Source organism: Raphanus sativus, unplaced genomic scaffold (assembly GCF_000801105.2).
Source record: "Raphanus sativus cultivar WK10039 unplaced genomic scaffold, ASM80110v3 Scaffold0051, whole genome shotgun sequence".
NCBI classification, from domain to species: domain Eukaryota; kingdom Viridiplantae; phylum Streptophyta; class Magnoliopsida; order Brassicales; family Brassicaceae; genus Raphanus; species Raphanus sativus.
In genome coordinates this window covers 34702-42200 of record NW_026615374.1, presented here as the reverse complement: position 1 = coordinate 42200, position 7499 = coordinate 34702, and positions in this window count along the sequence as shown.

The following is a 7499-nucleotide window of genomic DNA, read 5'->3' as shown; positions in this document are numbered from 1 at the left end:
CTAAGCACAATATATCTTAAGATATACATAATATTCCTAAAATATATTTTTATATCTAAGACAATAACCAACCTAAATACAAATAAGAAAATTAATTAAAATTTTGATATATTTAGAATAAAAAATATTATAGTTATATTTATAAAAATAGATACAATCCAGTAAATCCAAATGATGACTAAATGAACTCTAAAACAACAAAACCGACTAGATATAATATATTTAAAATCATATGTCTAATTAAATTAATATAATATACTAATATAAATTATCCATAAAATTATAAATTAATAATATTTAAAATAAATATAAATCATTTATTATAATATATTTAGCTTATAAATATTTATATCCGTGCATGACCACGGAAAAATCACTTAGTCATAAAATAAATATGATGCAAACATCTCTAGAACTAAGTCTCTCATGAAGGGATTGCCACTCAGTGCAAGCAGTTCCACTAATACAGTGATTGAGTGTCAATGATATGAAGAAGCATATTATATAACAAAACAGAAAGAAAAGAAATCTACCAAATCGGCACCAGGAACGTGAGATAAAACAAGCACGCATGAGATCAGACAGACCTAAAAATGAAAAAGATTTTAAAGTCCAGTGCTTATATACCTGTGAACTTCATTATCTAGGGAAAATACAAACTAACAAGTTAACTAATAAAAGCTGAGGCGAACCAATACACATTTAACACAAACGATGTCAGAATACATGTGCTATTGACTTCTTTGAGGGAAGAGATGACGATTTTCGATGGATTTCTTTTTCTGTTTGAGCAGTCGAAAAATGATTATATAAGTACATATATTCTAGAGTTTAGAAATTGCAGAAGGAAAAAAGATTTGAAGAGGATAAAGATTAAAGGAGATTGAAATTTTTAGAAGGAAAGGTTGAGATTTTCTGGATATTGAGCACCAGATTTAAGTTTGAAAGAGAGAAAATGGGAAATGTTATAGCTTTATGGTTATTAGTTCGGATATGAGTACTCCTGATTGGACTATTAGTTGTAACCCTACCCGGTGCGAAACCCATTGTACAAACAATCAAAGCCATTCGAATATTCAGAGTTCAAAAAATATTAGGCACTAAGCCGACAATGACTCAATGCATAATGCCTAAAACAATTAAGAAGATGTCTAAACTATTGGTTAAACGATTTGGACTTTAATAAATTATAACAATATTCTAAAAATATATTATATTTTGAGGAGCTCCAGTTGTTCTTCCTCTGAGTCCAGCAAACGTAGTTCCATTCACCCGAGTTCCCTATCACTTCCTGCACCCATTTGTTACATCATTATCATCTCTGAGAAGAAGAGATTGATTGGTTGATGATGTTGGCAAAAGGGACTGTAAGTTAAAAATCACGTTTTCATTATTGGACGGTGAAAAGAAAGTGGTTAAATGGAGACATGTGAAAACAAAGTCAAAAAGAAAGGCTTGGTGATTTTGTCAACAACTACTTCTCACCAACCTGTCAAGCTCTTCCTATAAATACGTGATGCATCTTGTTATTGCTCTTCATCCCAAAACAAAAACAAAGAGAGAACAAGAGAAGAAAAGAGTTCGTGGAGAAGAAAAGAAAATAATTTTTTTTTTTCACAAAAAAAATTCTTTAAGAAATTAATAGTAATTTCTTGAGTGTATTTGGGATCGGGTGTGAGTTGAGAGCTTGTAAAAATTTCCCAAATTGAAAATAAAAGATCTGTAGCAGGTCCGGAGACGTAGGCAAAAGTTGGCCGAACTCCGTTAACAAATTGTGTGTGTGTTTTCCCGTTCCCATAAATTTCGGTTTCCCGCAAAATTTGACCGTATATTTCCTAACAACTGGTATCAGAGCCTGAGTTACGGTGATCGGTCAAATTTTTGCAGAATTACTATTCACGTGAACAGTAAATTCGTGAATAGTGAATTTTGTCGGTAACATCGGTTTGTCGACGGAGGTGTTTTAATACACGGTGGTTCCAGAAACGATGGGAGGCGAAGACGGTTCGACGCACAGTATCGGGAAGTTTGACGGTACAGATTATGCATTTTGGAGAATGCAAATCGAAGATTATCTTTACGGAAAGAAGCTTCATCAACCACTGAGCAAGAAGCCTGAGAAGATGGATCATGATGAGTGGGAGCTCCTTGACAGACAAGTTCTGGGTGTTATAAGGTTAACACTGTCGAAAAACGTTGCTCACAACGTTGCGAAGGAGAAGACCACGGAAGGGCTCATGAAAGTTCTCTCGGATATGTATGAGAAACCTTCGGCGAATAATAAGGTGTTTCTCATGAAAAAACTCTTTCATTTGAAGATGGAAGAAGGTGGCATGGTTGCCGCACATGTGAATGAATTCAACACGATTGTCAACCAACTGTCTTCGGTTGAGATCGAGTTTGATGATGAAGTGCGAGCACTGATTTTGTTGGCATCTCTGCCAAATAGTTGGGAGCCAATGAGGGCAGCGGTTAGTAATTCTGTCGGTACTCAGAAGCTTAAGTTCAATGATGTGAGAGATCGTATCCTTGCTGAGGAAGTGCGTAGGATAGACTCTGGCGAGACATCATCAAGCTCTGCTTTTAATGTTGAAAATAGAGGTAGAGACCATGATAGAAGTAACCGGAGAAATGGCAGATCGAGGTCAAGGAATGGAAATGGTCAGTCCAAATTCAGACAGCCTGCACAGTGCTGGAATTGTGGAAAGACGGGCCACATTAAAAAGAATTGCCGGGCACCACCGAAGAAAGAAGACAACAAGGGAGGCGTAGCCAATGCAGTGACACGTGAAATTGCTGATGCATTGGTAGTGTCTGTTGATTCCCCGATAAAAGGTGAAGCTCGTGATGCAGCTACAAGTACCACCAAAGCGTCAATCTCCTATGTTGATAGCCCAGTCGATTCATGGGTTCTTGACTCTGGAGCATCATTCCATACCACGCCGCACCACAACATTATGGAGAATTATGTTGCGGGAAATTACGGAAAGGTATATCTTGCTGATGGATTACCTTTGGACATAGTTGGTATTGGAGATATCAACCTAAAGATGTCAGACGGACGTGTATGGAAGATTACGAAGGTCAGACATGTGCCAAAGTTGATGCGAAATCTGATCTCAGTAGGTCAACTTGATGATACGGGGCACAATGTCAACTTTGGTGGTGGAGCCTGGAGGGTCAAGAAAGGTTCCATGGTGGTGGCTAGAGGTCATAAAAGAGGCACTCTTTATATGACGACGAGTTATCAAGACACTCTTGCTGTTGTCGAGAATGCCAAACAAACCAAGTTGTGGCATTGTAGGTTGGGGCACATGAGTGAGAAAAGGGATGAAACTCATGGTGGAAAATGGCACTCTTCCGGATCTGAAGACGGTGGATCATCAGATGTGTGAAAGTTGTATCCTTGGAAAGCAGAAACGGGTTAGTTTCTCTAAAGGAGGAAGAAAGCCAAAATCTGAGAAGTTAGAGCTGGTGCACACTGACGTGTGGGGACCCGCTCCTGTTGCATCGCTGGGAGGTTCGTACTACTATGTGACCTTTATTGACGACTCCACAAGGAAGGTGTGGTTTACTTCATGAAGAACAAGCATGAAGTGTTTTCGGTTTTCAAAAGATGGAAAGCCATGGTTGAGACAGAGACGAATCTCAAGTTGAAGTGCCTAAGGTCTGATAATGGTGGTGAATATATCAGCGAGGAGTTCAAGAGACATTGCGCTGATAGTGGAATCAAGATGGAGAAGACTATTCCTGGAACGCCCCAACAAAATGGAATAGCGGAAAGGATGAACCGAACCTTGAATGAGCGTGCAAGGAGCATGAGATTGCATTGTGGATTGCCTAAGATGTTTGGGCAGATGCGATTAGTACCGCAAGCTTCTTAATTAACAGAGGACCGTCTGTACCGTTGGGATTTAAGATCCCTGAAGAAGTTTGGAGCGGAAAGAAAGTAAACCTTTCTTACCTAAAGGTGTTTGGATGCTTAGCTTATGTTCATGTTGACGATGCTGCAAGAAGTAAACTTGACTCCAAGTCTAAGAAGTGTTACTTCATCGGTTATGGTAACGAGGAGTTTGGTTACCGGTTTTGGGATGATGAAAATCGAAGATCATCCGCAGCAAGAATGTTGTGTTCAACGAAGAAGTGTTGTACAAGGATAAGCTAAGAGAATGCTCGGAGAGAAAAGAGCCTGGAGTTGTTGACTTAGATGATATCCTGACACCGGAGTTGCAACAGGATACCGCAACAACAGAAGAAGAAATCTCTCAAGAAGAGAGTGGTGAGGCTGAAGAGAGTGATGATTCTGAAGTGGTCCCATATACACCAGTCACGGAGTTACGACGGTCAAGTAGAATCATCAGAAAGCCTGTAAGATTTTCTCCATCGCTCAACTACATTCTGCTCACAGACCGAGGCGAGCCTGAATGTTATGAAGAGGCTATGCAAGTTGATGAGTCGATCAAGTGGGAGCTTGCAATGAACGACGAGATGGACTCGTTGTTATCCAATCACACATGGGAGTTAGCAGATTTGCCTAAGAATAAAAAGGCATTGCATAACAAGTGGGTCTACCGAATAAAAGAAGAACCTGATGGAAGTAAACGCTATAAAGCGAGGCTTGTTGTGAAGGGATTCCACACAAAAAGAAGGCATTGACTACACTGAAATCTTTTCTCCTGTAGTCAAGCTGGTGACCATTAGAACGGTTCTTGGACTGGTAGCACAAGAAGATTTGCATCTTCAGCAGATGGATGTAAAGACGGCATTTCTTCACGGTGATTTGGATGAAGAAATTTATATGAAGCAACCCGAAGGCTTTGAGGTCAAAGGAAAAGAAAGCCTTGTTTGCAAGCTTAAAAGGAGTTTGTATGGCTTGAAACAAGCTCCAAGACAGTGGTATAAAAGGTTTGACAGCTTTATTAAAGGTGTCGGTTTCTTGAGGTGTGAAGCTGACCACTGTTGTTACTTCAAGAAGTTTGAAGAATCCTACTTGATATTGCTCCTATACGTGGATGACATGCTGATAGTTGGAGCAGACTTGCATGAGATAATAGCTTGAAGGCGAAACTCTCAGAAGAGTTTGCGATGAAAGACCTTGGAGAAGCAAGACAGATTCTAGGGATGAGAATCAGTAGAAGCAAGGAAGGTCTTAAGCTATCACAAGAGGAGTATGTGAAGAAAGTCCTCAAGAGGTTTAACATGGATGACGCAAAGCCAGTCAATACTCCACTGGCAAGTCATTTTCGGTTATCCAGAGAACAGTCTCCAAAGACGGAAGACGAGATGGCACATATGGATAAGGTTCCATATGCTTCTGCTATAGGCAGCCTGATGTACGCGATGATTTGTACAAGACCAGACATCGCACATGCAGTGGGAGTCGTCAGCAGATTTATGAGCAATCCAGGAAAGGAACATTGGGAAGCCGTTAAGTGGATTTTCAGATATCTGAAAGGAAATCCAAGTTTATCGCTATGTTTCACGAAGTCTGCGGCGGGATTGCAGGGATATGTTGATGCTGACAACGGAGGTGACGTTGACAGCACGAAGAGCACAACCGGATATGTCTACACTTTTGGCGGTACTGCAATTTGTTGGGTTTCAAAGTTGCAGAGAATCGTAGCTCTATCAAGCTGTGAAGCTGAGTATGTTGCGGTAACAGAGGCAACAAAAGAGATGATGTGGCTACAATCATTTCTAGAAGAGCTAGGACATGGTCAAGAAAAAGGTGTGTTGTACTGTGATAGTAAAAGTGCAATCGATTTGGCAAAGAATCCGGTTTACCACGCTCGGACGAAGCACATACATCGTCGATATCATTTCATCAGATCAGCGTTAGAAGATGAAATATTGGTGCTTGAGAAGATCCCAGGAAGTAAGAATCCGGCAGACATGCTGACGAAGACTGTGCCGTATGATAAGCTGAGGTTGTGTGCAACCTCAGTTGGCTTGTTGGAGTAACAAGCTGGGGAAGACCTGCTACATTGATCAAGGTGTGAAGACAGATTGAAATCAGTCTTCAAGTGGGAGATTGTAAGTTAAAAATCACGTTTTCATTATTGGACGGTGAAAAGAAAGTGGTTAAATGGAGACATGGTGAAAACAAAGTCAAAAAGAAAGGCTTGGTGATTTTGTCAACAACTACTTCTCACCAACCTGTCAAGCTCTTCCTATAAATACGTGATGCATCTTGTTATTGCTCTTCATCCCAAAACAAAAACAAGAGAGAACAAGAGAAGAAAAGAGTTCGTGGAGAAGAAAAGAAAATAATTTTTTTTTTTCACAAAAAAAATTCTTTAAGAAATTAATAGTAATTTCTTGAGTGTATTTGGGATCGGGTGTGAGTTGAGAGCTTGTAAAAATTTCCCAAATTGATAATAAAAGATCTGTAGCAGGTCCGGAGACGTAGGCAAAAGTTGGCCGAACTCCGTTAACAAATTGTGTGTGTGTTTTCCCGTTCCCATAAAATTTCGGTTTCCCGCAAAATTTGACCGTATATTTCCTAAAACAGGACTTGCCTGGATAAAGAATGGGAATCGTTTGAAACAACAGCTGCAGTAAGATGAGCGTGCATCCTCTCCAAAGCATCCAACACAAGAGGAAGCTGATCCTTTTTTATACTCTGTGACAATCTGAAAGGGTCCAAAGATCTCTCTGGTGACGAGTTCATAGTTTTTACCGTCTTTCAAGATCTCTTCAATGGGAACATAAACTGCCGTAGGCTCCAAGCTCCGTAGACACAAGGAATCGAAAGGTTCTTCAACGGTTTCCACACCAAAGAGTAGCTTTGAGCCTTGAATCTGAAGCAGATTCTCCATGTGCTCCAACATTATTGCCTCAGTTGTAAACTAACAAACCAAGAAGGATCAAACCAAACCAACCTCGTGCATGAAAAGCATAGACTGAGCAGAACACTTCTGTCCACTGCAAGCGTAAGCATCTTGATCACAAACCCACGCAACGTAATCAACCTCCTGAACATCTGTCCCAAGACTTTCCAGTCAAATGCAGCGTCTTCCAACCTGATCCGACCCTTGAGATCAGCGCCAGCTTCTCAGCTACTCTGGAGCTGCCAGTAAAGAGTGTCATCCTCGGATTCGCCTTGCATAACAAGTTACAAAAAATAAGTAAAACATGTTGTAGAGAGAGAGAGAGAGAGTTCTTTGAAAGGGTTGTGGAGACCATGTTTGGACAGTTGTGACAAGCTCTCAACAAATGGCTTGCAACATAGAACAGAAGAGTGACAAAGACAGAATTGTGACTTGGATAACCACGTTGCAGTAATATAACTCAAGACTCGCCACCTGAACTCCTGATTCATCCACTTCAGAGACTTTAATGAAAGGTTCTCCATTGAGAGGATCAAGAAGCGTGTTATAGTTTGAAGTTCCTATCCACTTTCCCTGCACTATATGGATATTAAAAAGGAAAGTATATCTCACAACATTCCACAACAGCACTTCAACGACCAATCAAAACACTAAGAAGTAAGTAAGTGA